The sequence below is a fragment of the Lycium ferocissimum genome, chromosome 1 (genome assembly GCF_029784015.1).
Source record: "Lycium ferocissimum isolate CSIRO_LF1 chromosome 1, AGI_CSIRO_Lferr_CH_V1, whole genome shotgun sequence".
NCBI classification, from domain to species: Eukaryota; Viridiplantae; Streptophyta; class Magnoliopsida; order Solanales; family Solanaceae; genus Lycium; species Lycium ferocissimum.
In genome coordinates, this window is record NC_081342.1 from 23,097,816 (window position 1) to 23,110,566 (window position 12,751).

The 12,751-nt window shown below is 36.3% G+C and overlaps 1 protein-coding gene across 1 annotated transcript in view; it reads right to left on the minus strand.

Moving 5' to 3' along the window:
* Positions 1 to 12,751, minus strand: part of LOC132052573 (histone-lysine N-methyltransferase, H3 lysine-9 specific SUVH5-like) — a 55,621-nt gene that overhangs the window by 24,977 nt on the left and 17,893 nt on the right. The window lies entirely within an intron of this gene.

Sequence of the window (12,751 nt, forward strand, 5' to 3'; positions counted from 1 at the left end):
GCCGTGAATAGTGACGCCGTGAACGGTCGCCGCGATGAATAGTAGCGCCGTGAACGATTCGCCGTGACGTGCCGAACTCCTCTCTCCTCTAGGCTTGAGAGCCCTCTCTCTAAAACCTAATTTGCAAGATTAATTGTAGTGTAAGTGATGACTTAGTCATCCACTTATGCTCATGTATAATCTTTACAAAGTGGACATGTGTCAATTTTCATGACATGTGTCCATCTTTATTCAAGGCCAACCAAATCTCGCCACGTGTCGTGGGACCCACTTCGATAATTAACTTACTTAATTACTAATCCCTACTTAATAATCTAATCACAATTTATTAATTCCTAATCTCCAATATTAATATTTCTATACTAAATAAAATTTATAAGCAATTTTGTGATAATCAAAGTTGAAAATTAAAAGCTCTTATTTCACGTGAAAATAATTCACTTTAACTCGAGTCGATTTGCTTGAGGATAATTCGTCGTATAAATGTACGGGGTATAACAATGTGTATATCAATGTCCCTACATATTCCTAAATTGTATTATCCCCGATCCCCATAATCCAAAAGTTTTGATTGATGTCTATCTACAACCTTTGATTGATGAGTTAAAACAATTATGGTGTGAAGGTTTAGTGACATATGATGTATCAACTGAGACAAAATTTCATTTTGCGTGCTTCTTTAATGTGGACTATTAACGATTTTCCTGCGTATGGGAAGTTGTCTGGTTGGATGACTGTTGGAGAGCTATCTTGTGCTCATTTCATGGAAAATAGTAAAGCATTCACTTTAAAACATATCCATAAAAATTCATGGTTTGATTGTCATCGTCAGTTCTTGCCTATGGATCACGAATTCAAGAAAATGAAATAGGCATTTAAAAAGAATAAAATTGTAAATGATCCGATACCTCGAACATTTTTAGGAGAGGAAATTTGAGGGAGGTTTTGTCACTTGCCTAAGGTCACAGAAATTACACCTTATAGACTACCTGGTTATGGTGTTGAACATAATTGGACTAAAAGAGCATATTCTGGGAGTTACCGTATTAGAAGGATAATCTTTTATGGCATAATCTTGATGTGATGCATATTGAAAAAAATTATTTTGATAATTTATTCAACATCGTTATGGATGTTAAGGGCAAGACAAAATATAACCCAAAAGCTAGATTGGACTGAAAGGAATATTTTAGGCGCCTTGAATTGAACTTGCAAGAATTAATCAATAATAAAGTGTTCAAGCCCAAGGCTAGTTTTTCATTCACTATGGAAGAGAAACGAGAGACTTGTCAATGAGTTAAGAATTTGCGGATGCCAGAGGGTATGCGTCCAATTTTGACAAGCGTACTGATATGAATGAAGAAAAAATGATTGTTATGAAAAGTCATGATTGCCACGTTTTCATGGAAACTTTGATTCATATTGCATTTAGTCGCCTACTGGAAAGAATATTGAAACCAATCACAGAGTTAAGTTTGTTCTTCAAGGATTTGTGTTCTAACACTTTGACGGTAGATAACCTTCAAAGAATGGAACAAAATATTCCAGTAAATACAACTAAGCTCGAGAAGATCTTTCCATGTGAATTTTTTGATGTGATGGAACATCTTCCCATTCATCTTGTACAAGAGGCACGCCTTGGAGGCCCGATCCAAACTAAGTGGATGTATCCTTTTGAGAGGTAACGAATCCAAACTTACTACCACATTTTTTTTTATTTTTTTTTTAACTAATTACTGTATAACATGATATTAAACATGTGCAGGACCATTGACAAATGCAAAAAATTGGCTAAGCAGAGATCTAAGATTGAAGGATCTATTTGCGAAGCGTATCTTACTAAGGAAACAGCGCATTTCTGTTCATATTACTTTGGAGAGCAAGTGTCGTGTATGAGAAACAGGCCTAACCATAGTGATGAGGGTGAGGTTGATCCTAACTACCCACCAATGTCCATCTTTAATCAACCAGGCCGAGGTTCTAAAAAGCCTCCAAAACGAACCTTGAGTAGTATGGAGATGCAATCAGCTGTGACACATGTTTTGCTCAATTGCCCTGAAATTCAAGTATATATTTGGTAAGTGTCGAATTATGTTATTGAATTACATGGGTAACTGATAAGGGTGACACTAATGAAAATCTTGCATATGTTGAACAGTTACTTCGTAGAACTTGAGGGCGATGAAGCCATATATTCGAAGTTTTCCCGTTGGTTGTACGATTTTGTAAGTGTGGAGGTTCATTGCATAATTTCAATTAATTTTCCTACTTATTATATAGGTTTATCATACAGGAGAACCTACCCAATTTGTGAAAGATATAGCCCTCGGACTTGGCAGTCAAGTTAAGACAATGAAAAAGTACATTGTGAATGGTTACAAGTTTCAAACCGAAGAATTTTCTCAATATAAGAAAGATAATAATAGTGGAGTGTGCATTAAAGGCGATGCTGATGGTAGCGGTGTAATTCTTGATTATTACTGTGTGCTATATGATATCATATAACTTAAATATCCTGGTTATCCTAAGAAGAAGATAACATCATTTCGGTGCAAGTGGTTTGATTCAAGCCAAAGAGGTACAAGGGTGAATCGTCAGCATAACGTAATTGAAGTCAAACACACAAGACAGTGCAATCGCTATGATCCCTTTATAATTGCACAAAATGCTAAGCAAGTGTATTATGCTCCATATCCTTTGCGTAGGGATAAGGCTGATTGGTAGGTAGTTATAAAGACTATGCTTATGGATAGGATTGAGGTCGATAATGTGTTAGATGTGGTGTATCAAAATGATGTACCAGTTGTTCATCAAACGGTGGACTCAGAGTTGGAAAATTGTCTTGAACATCCTCAACACATATTAGAAGAATTTGCGAAGATGAGGTGACATTCGTAGAAAATGTTGAGGAAGAATCAACTGATTGAAATGAAATAAGCGATGAGGAAGGATCATCTGATGAAAATGAAACAAACGAGGATGAGTGGGAGGATGACGGGGCGGATGACTAGTTGCATGTTAGTTTATTCTATACTTGCTAATGAAACATTTCTATACTTGTTAATATTTTATTCTAGCGTAATTAACTTTCTGTACTTGTTAATTATATTAGGTTTTTTATACTAATGTAAATTTGTATGCAGATGTCATCAGGTGGTAGTGATCAAGGTAAAGGTAGAGGTCGAGGTACTGGTAGAGGTAGTAGTAGTAAGAAAAAAGATAAGAGACCTGTAGATCCAAATGTTACTGCTAGCTAGTCCATTCCCTCCGCGCCATATATGCACTATATTCTGCCTCCTTTTTTTATGCCTGGTTCTACTATGCAGCCCCAGTCTGGTCAGTGGGTCTACCAGGCGGTAACACCTCAGTCGTCCTCATTTACCCATCCTAATTTTATACCCACACCTATGTATTGTCCACCACGAGGATTCTCTCCGTCCACATCGGCCTCATTGTCTCCATCTCCACGTGCAGATTCATCTCCCAGTCTATTTAATTTGCGCCTTAGAGATACCAACTCTGAGCCAGACTCAGACCTTTCCTTCTTCAGCTTATGTAGGAGCAGCTCCACCTGCACCTGCCCCAGCACGAACACCGGCAGATCATGGTCTAGAGCCCGGAGATAGAGATTCGATGGGTTAGCTTTTCATTGTGCCTGAGGGAGTTGGGTAAGATTTGATTTTATTAAGTTTTCATAAAGTTTTTATCACCTTAATCATTTATGCGTTGAAATTTTTAACTGCAGGTACTATCCAGACAAAGACAGTACAAAAGTCATCCTGGATGTTGTTCGGAGGCTTTATGGTGATCGCCTTTATACTTCATAGGGTGAAATCCCATTCGATACTCGACAGGCTATGTTTAACGAGTTTAATGTATGCATCTTATTATATATTTCATACATTTTTTAACTTTTATATAGCATCTAACATTAGCAATTTCATTTGCAGATGTTGTGCACATGGGATCGAGTACACAATATAAAAGAAACTTAAAGCATATTGGCGAACTCGTGAGTTTATCGCCAAGTTTGAGCATGCAAAGGCTACCCGTGCGTCCTAGAAAGTGGCTCTTTGCACATTGCAGGTGAAAGAAGTCAGGGGCACGCTTCTAGGACAATGGTAAGTAGTTTTATACTTTTAAAGTTACCTATGATCAAGATGACATTATTGAGTTATTAATTCTATCTTTAACTTTTTTGTAGAAAAAGGCGATGGGCAGATGCCGACTCAGGATGAGCTATTCCTAAAGACCCATACAAAAAAAAAAAAAAAAAAAAAAGCAAGAGTCGGATCGGATCGAATGGGTCGAGAGCAGGGCTGAGAATTCTTATGTAAGTGATAATTTTATTATTTAAGTAATTACATAAGTCTAATTATGATATATTCGTTTTATATTAACTTTTATTTTTAAATATACAGAATCAGTTTATGCAACAAGTGCAACAGTACAGCCAAACTCAGCCTGAAGGCCAGCCGAGTTGTCCTCCACCGGAATTAGAGATAGAATTTTGGTGTAGAGCATTTGGGGGAGTACAAAAGGGTAGAGCGTACAATCTAGGCCGAAAAAACAACTTAAGTCACATTCAGTTAGGACTGTGAGGTGAGTCTTCTCGACAGGTCGAGGGAGTTGATGGTGTTTAGGTCGCAGCTGTGGCACAACAAATTGAACAACTTAATCGAAAATTAACGGAGACCAAGGCACAAAGAGTTGAGGAAAGTAGGGTGATGAAAGAGAACCTCAAATCGCTCCAGGCACAAATTAAAAGCCATATTGCATGTGGACGATTTGGTGTGCCCCTTTCCCTGTCCCGACCCAAAGATGATGAAGACATGGATGAGGACGGCAAATTCATAGCACGGACACCGGATGATGAGTTGCCTTAGTTTGGATTTCAGTTTCTTGTGTTTTAGACTTTATGGACTTATGTTAAAATTAGTTAATGGTACTTTTGGTGGAATCCCTTTAATATTTTGAACTTTAATGGTCTTTTTAGTTGAACTTTAATGGTCTTTTTAGATCGTATTTGAAGTGTTTGATTGTTACTTAAGATGATTTTATGTGTTGTAGCTATTTTAGAATTAATTTGGCAGCATTTAGTCTTTGGTTTATAGCTAGTATGGTTGCTGGTTTATTGTTGGTTTTGTGCCTGCAGAAAATGCAGCAATTTGCTGCTGGTTTTTTTCCAAAACAATGACGGAAAAACCGACACAGTCCGTCGGTTTTCTGGATTTCTTTTTTATTATAAAATATTGAAGGAAAATAAATGAATAAAAAAAAATTTAAAAAAATGACGCAGTCCGTCGGTTTTTTATAATATTTTATATTATCAGATTAAAAATCGACGGAGGCCGTAATCATCACTGTCTATAACAAAAAAACGACGCAGTCCGTCGGTTTTCGAAAAGAACCGTAATGAAAACCGTCAGACCGTGTTCCGTCGATTTCTCGTCGGTTTCTTTTAAAAAAAAACGATGCGGGCCGACGGTTTTTGCCTGTTTTTTTGTAGTGTAATTAATATATATATTTCTCCAGAAATTTTAACTAACCTGATAATTATTCAAGAATACATGAAATTCTTTTGTACATGCTGACTCTTACTACTCTGTTACGGTTACGAATGACTTACGGCATTCTGCACAATATGTTTTGTTTGTGCACAGCCAAAAACGTCAAATCTTCAATTTCTGGAAAAGGAACAAGTTATTTGCAAACAATTTTTAGTTAATTCCTACAGTATTATTTTAGGTCCAAAAAATTGGCTTCCTGAACCATATAGGCCAAGGAATTATGTTACCCACCAGGGGTTTATCAAATGGTAATGTTTAAGCATTAGAATTCACTATGTTTAACAGCACTTCAATAGAAAATGGATAAGGGCGATGAATCTAAAAGATCTAGGGATGATATATAGTTGCATAAAGATGCTTCAGTCTCCTAGAATACCTTAATTAAAAGAAACTACAACCAAAAGTGTAAAAAGGAAGAATTTAGTATTCTCAGCTAGTGAAGACCTTTCTTTATGCTGCAGTTCTCAACTTACACCGACTAAAGAATGTCAATTCTTCATGCAGATCTAATTTATCCCATAAGACATCCTACTACAATGGCACCTCAGCTGCATGATTGTGCCCTATAAAAGGCTTCAAATTGTGATTAAATAAACGCAGATACACAAACAAGGTAAAAGAACCTACAGCCATTGAAAATTTCTAGCTTTTCCGATTCTATAGTATATTTCTATTTCTTGAACTAAACATCTTCTTCATCACTAAAAACACTAATATTGCGGGTTGAAGCATGAGAAGAATAGGAAGAGCGCTGGTCCAAAGTTTAAATGGCCAATCATCCACACCCAACTATGGTATTATCGATATTCAAAACCTTTAAGCATTCACATTAATTTATACATATAACTGATGTTGCAAAGTTCAACTAAGTTTTTTATTTGATATAAAGTTCAACTATTTTAATATATTCATTATAATGAACTTGTAGTTCTTTGTCGGCTTTATATATTCAGATTTATATACAATTAACAGTTTTACATTTGTGATAGTAAGTGCAGATCCTACACTGAGGCATCGTTTTTCACAATCAAAACCATGGTGGATCATTTATGGTAGTTCGATAAGAGGCTACATAGGTGGAAAAGTCGAATATTTTGGCTATGTAAATAGGACAATAATAAATCTATAAAATTTTATGAATATGGCCAAAGCGATATGGTTAAGACAAGTAATCTGTGGTGTTTTGGCACAAGTATGGTTTAACCCTTTATAAGGTTAGTCAGGAGTAATTTTTTTTTTTTTTTTGGGGGGAAACTAACATGTATTATTTACCAAGTAAATCTGTAGAGTACAAAACTCTTCGACAGGTTGAACATCAAGTCTCAAACCTGTCACAAACAAAATTAAACATCAAATCTATCCTATCTATACATTGATATTAGCTCAAGGATAGAAATTCATAAAGGCTAACTTCTTAGCTATCTTTTTCTTCATTGAGCCCCTAACAAACACTTATTGAATAATCTGTCGCACCATAGCTCTTTCCTCCATTTGTCCTTCTCGAAATACACGAGAATTCCTTTCTAACCATACATGATAAATAGCCCCAGCTAAGCACATCCAGTAGATTTCAGCCTTCACACTTCTCCCAGTTGCATATGTAGCAGCCCATTGTTTCTCCTCCTGCCAATTCTTTGCAGTTCTATGAATGCTCTGCAACAGTAACAGTTTACTCCAGACCCCAAATGAGTAGGAGCATGCAAAGCATAAGTGATCATGGCACTCATTGATCTGGTAACACAAGGGACAACCAGCTGAATCAATTGCTCCCCACTTCATTAGTCCCTCTCTGGTCAGTAAACTTTCCATTAGAGCAAGTTGTAAGATGAAGATCCATTTTGGACATCCAGATACTTCTTTGCACCAAGAATCTTTTTCATCATCCAAGAAGCCTGCTTACAGTTAGCTTCCCACACCAGCCCCTGCTTTTTGTAGTAAGTACGCACCCAAAGGACCCAGAGCTTGTCCTTTTTAGTACATACATTCCACAAGAGTTTGCATAGTGCAACTTTGTTCCACCTGCGAATATCAAGCAGGTTCGGCCCCCCTGCAGCTCTGCGATAGCACAACTTCTCCCAAGCAACTAGTGCCTTCTTGGATAGACTAATACTACCAGTCCATAGGTATTTCCTGCATACAGATTCAATCTTGGATTAGCTTCCTTGGCAATAAGAAATTTGGGACCAATAGATTTTAATTGCAAAAACGCACACTTCTAATGAGTTGTATTCTGCCCGAGTATGAGAGGAATTTGGCAGTCCATGAGGCAATTCTTCCCATCATTTTATCAAGAAGCGGTTGGCACTGGTCTCATTGCTGAGGTCGATGGATGTTCGCTGTAGGGTATTACATATGGTGCATAATGACTATCATCTGTTACTTTGGACGGAACTAACATTTTTCCAATAGCTTATGCACCAGTTAAGAAGGAAAATAAGGAAACATGACAATGGTTCTTAACATATTTGATGAATGATCTTGAGAAGAGCAATACTTCTGGATTTTATGTTAGATAAGCAAAAGGAAATCCTTGAAGCTTTTGAATTAGTGTTGTCTGGTGTTTCTCATAGTTTGCGTGCGATATGTAAAAATATCAAGAGAGTTGGGTTTGTGGAATGGCTTTAACAAATATTCTTTGGAAGACAAGTTCGACAACAACTATTGGCGGCTTTGATGCTTGTATGGCTGACTTGCCTGAATTAGATAAAGATGCTTATGTATCACTTTCTGTTAAAGTACCTAGTGAATGGTCATGCCACATTTATCTTCTGTTCCTAAGTGTGACATTCTTTTATTTGAACAATCAATGTAAGGTATTTAATAAACTCATTCTTGATGCAAGAGTTAAATCAATTCTTAAACTTTTGAAGACCATTAAACACTTACTCATAACAAGAATTAAGTCAAAAAGGGAGTAAGCTGAAAATGGAATCTGAATGATAATAGACCTGCTATTAAGAAGAAAGCAAAACAAGAAATAATGCTAGTTATATTCCTAAAAGATCAAACATGTGGAACTATGAAGTAGTTGAGCCTGTCGAAGGTGACACTTGAGCTGTTGATTTATATAGCAGTTGTAGAGAACGGGAACTATCATCAATTCATTGAAGCATGTTATATAATCCATTTAGTTGAAAAATGATGAGATTTTAGACTATGTTGATGATTGCTATAAGGTCGAGACATATCAATAAATGTATGAAGCTTCAATATTGCCTATGAATGGCCCAGATTTACAGCCGAAGTCACGAAATCCTCCACCATTACCACTTTCTTACCTGATAATAAAATAAAGAAGATAATGAGCCAAGAGCAAGCATAGAAGAAGAAGAAAACAAAAATTAAGAAATAAAGAAGATAATGAGCCAGAAGCAAGCATATTTTCAGATACCTCCGAGGAGCCATTGACATAAGATTATTTTATTCTAATGAATTCAATTCACAAATGATTGGTTATCTTTGATGCATGTTATTTGTCTGATCCACATAATGTCCGATATCAAACAGGCTATCTGGCGTTCAACAAAATAAATTTTAGCTGCTACATCTTCAAATCACATGCTAAGATAATAGTCATTCATAAAGACTGTGGAGAGTGTGTATGGTGCAATTGAGATCAATGACTTAGCATATTTTGCAATTATCTGTTCTTTCTTAGAAAAAGAAATTCTAACAATATAGTACGAAGATAATACTACTTGAATAGTACCAATGGAAGGGAGAATACTTCAAAAGAGACGGAACAAAACACATTTTACCAAAAAAAAAAAAAAATCACACGATCTTCAACAGAATGATGATATAGACATTCAACAAATCCATTAGAATGATAATCTTGCGGATGTTCACTAGGGCATTGCCAACATCAACATTTGAGAAGTTAAGATTGGAATGCGTTGTCTCCGAAATATCAAGTGAAATTTTCATTAGGAGCAGTAAAATACGTGTTGTACTCTTTTTCCCTTAACCAAGGTTTTTTCTGGTAAAGTTATTAATGAGGCAGCACTCAAGGCTTATTACAAGACGTGTGTACTCTTTTTCCTTCATTAGGCTTTTTCCCACTAAATTTTTTTAATAAAATTTTAGCGAGACACATTATCTGTGGACATCTGAGGGGAAGTGTTACAAATCCTTTGAATATGGATGTCCATTCGGTAACCTTTCTTTGACTTTCACGTACCAAATAAATGAACTCATTAACTCTTATAACTTTAAGAAGACATTTTGTAAAGTATAAATAGGAGGCCATTCTCTTACGAAATACACAATCGAACATAGAAAAAAGAAATAATAAAGGGATTCTCTTCCATATTTCTTGTTCAGTATTTGTATATTTCTCTATCACTTGATAACATGAATATCTTTATTCTGCAGTATAGTTCTAAAGTCACCACAAGTATGGTAAATGACATTTATATTTTTATTTCTAAGTCGGCCTGTGCCTTTTCTTTTGGATACTTGGCAATTAAAAGAACACAAATTTATCAACCTCAACCAAGCCTAAACATAGCAGCACATTCACTGTATATAAATCTAAAAAATAGATGACGATGTTATTTATATAAGGGATTAACGTAACACGTTATAGTACTGAAATTCTGACCAAATTGAGTCATCTCCACATAAAGACACATGGATTCGGTACCTCAAAATTGGGTACTGAAAATCTACATAACATATTCTATAGTACTGAAAATCTGAACAAATTTATATCAGAATTGCTAGAAACCCTGTCAAGAAAACAATAGCTGCAAAGCAAATACTGGAGAAAGAAGTATTACTTTCCTTTTAAATTTTCTTGTAGTGTAGCTGGATGCACTAAATTAAGAACCGAAAGTAAAAGCTATCCAAAACTTAATCAAAATGCAGTAAGCAAAAATCTAGTTACAAAGAACAATTGAGTTCAATAATCAACAGAGAGATAAACTGAACTCCATGAAAGCTGAACTAGATAAATTTGTTGCTACTAGTTCACGAAAAATTCAGTTCCCTAATACAACCAGGTCACATGCTGATATTAATCGCTACTAGTGCTCGAAAAATACATCCGCTGATAAGTAGTTCGAACTTTCAAGCTGTCAACCAATAAAATCAACTTAGATTACACAAACAAGATTAAACAGATCACTCAACTGATTCCCACAACCATCAGAATAAATGGCATAGTGCAACAATCAGAATGAAATATTATTTATCGTGGAAATGCCATGTCAGGCGCACCTATCAAAATCGGGACAAACCAATTACCAGATCCACCTATAATCGCCGGCATACTAAGTAGCGTGGACTCTTCACTTTGGATGCCGCACCCGTGTCGGGTTCAAAAATACACTATTTTTGGAGAATCCAACACGCACCCATTGACGTTTTTTAAGAGTCCGAGCAACATAGCCGGCATAACCATAAAATAGATCTTCAAAAAAGCACGAGCCGTTATTAAAACATTATAAAGTTGATTATTCCCACCAAGAATTTGATCACGGGGTCGTGCTAATTCCAAATGAATCAATACTGAGAAGCATGTGGCGATCACTCTAGCAATGGCACCGAAGATCAGCAAAAAAGCATGGCTTAATACATAGACGTCCTCTCATACTTGCCAGTAAATTTCATTTAGGCCCTTGAACTACAGTTTGATCCAATTGAGCACCTGAACACATGTTCTTATTAGACACTTTATGTTCAACTTTCAGAAAATGCTTTGCGCGTAACCTCAAATGTCCATTATGTAGATAAGTTAACCACTTTAAATATGTGGTCTTCTTTAATTTTACTTACCATCCTCAATTAGAACATGCCTGAGGTTTTACGGCTTAATGAGACTAATTTGTAATTAAAAGAGATGACATATTTTAAGTGATTAACTTATCTATTTAATGGATATTTGAGAACACGGGCAAAAAAATTCAAAAATTTGAACCGAAAGTGTCCAATAAAAACCATTTATCATGTGTTGAGGTACTCAATTCCAGTGTTGTCAAAGGTGCACTTAAAGCGCGCTTAAGCCCTGAAGCGAGGCTCAAAACATCTTTGAGCGCTTCGCGTCGCTTTATGTGCGCTTCAGTGTCATCATCAAGGCTCTAAGACAACTTTTCCTTGCCCATGAGCCTCTCTTGAAGATGTGACACTAGATAATTGATATTTCACTTTATCGTAATGTTTTATAATTTCTTTGTCCATATATTTGTTATTTATGCTTATTATTATTAGTCTTGGACTAAACGTATATATAGATATATATTTGTATTTTTGCACCAGAGCGCCTTTTTTCATTAAAGCCCACGCTTTATTTGCGCTTTGCGCTTAAAGCACCAGGCTGACCTTAGAGCTTTTTTGCGCTTTCGCTTTTAATAACACTGCTCAATTCGAACCAGCAATAGTTTTTTTTTGATTAAGCACCGGGTGTCCGAGTCTCTTTGAGCCCCGACTAATCCCGGGGGTGCACGGAGTCCTCGGCGAGTTTCCGCAAGTGCACCACGGGTAATTCGGGGTTTCCCCGGTCCGATGGCCCTCGGAATTGTTTGCACCCGGCGGGTTTCGAACTTGAGACCTTGAAAGGGAGCACCCCAAGGCTCAAGTCAATTGCCACCAGGCCAACCCCTGAGGGTTCGAACCAGCAATAGTTTGAGCATCTAAATGAAATTTTGACAAACTTGAGGGATAAGTCCATGTATTAACCAAAAAGCATAAACTGAACAATCATGTCGCGTTGATTCAATGAAGAGTTTTCCTTATGAATTGCAATGGAAAAAGATTGCTATATTGCAATCATTCAGATCTCAGTTACGTCCATTTGTTTTTTAGGTCTGAATCTTAATCATTCAGATCTAAGCCATTAAGTGCCTTTTTTTTAATTTTATGTTACAACTACTTTGTGGGTCTAAATAGATCTGAATGAATAATATCTATAACAAAGTTTTAATATCATTAAGATATATATTAAAAAATTTGTATAAATATTTCAGCGATTTCATCCATTCACCGCTACTGTCATCGCACGCCATTATCAACTACCACCACCCACCATCATTCGCCAAAACCACCTTGTCAATCTCTACAATCAGTTGCCAGCCTGTCACCACCACTAGCCATCATTACAATTAATCACCATTACCACAACAACCATCCATAACTACCATCAAGCATCACTATATCGCATACCATCGTCAACATTCACCACT